This window comes from Juglans regia, unplaced genomic scaffold (assembly GCF_001411555.2).
Source record: "Juglans regia cultivar Chandler unplaced genomic scaffold, Walnut 2.0 Scaffold_6807, whole genome shotgun sequence".
Taxonomy (NCBI): domain Eukaryota; kingdom Viridiplantae; phylum Streptophyta; class Magnoliopsida; order Fagales; family Juglandaceae; genus Juglans; species Juglans regia.
In genome coordinates, this window is record NW_023361672.1 from 1 (window position 1) to 227 (window position 227).

Sequence of the window (227 nt, forward strand, 5' to 3'; positions counted from 1 at the left end):
CGGGAGTGGATTTTTGGGAAAATCTCGCCCTGCCCATCACGTAGCGATGGGTTTGGATCAGATCTCCGTTTGGATTGGGATCGGAAGGACGCTAGTATGTCGCTGAAGGATTATTTGAATTTTAAGTAATTAGTTTGATGGGTGCGATCATACCAGTACTAATGCACCGGATCCCATCAGAACTCCGCAGCTAAGCGTGCTTGGGCGAGAGTAGTACTAGGATGGGT

The 227-nt window shown here is 48.5% G+C and overlaps 1 pseudogene; it reads left to right on the forward strand.

Annotated features, from left to right (window-relative positions):
- Positions 1-139: 139 nt before the first annotated feature.
- LOC118346109 lies at positions 140-227 on the forward strand (annotated as a pseudogene; the record flags this gene model as incomplete).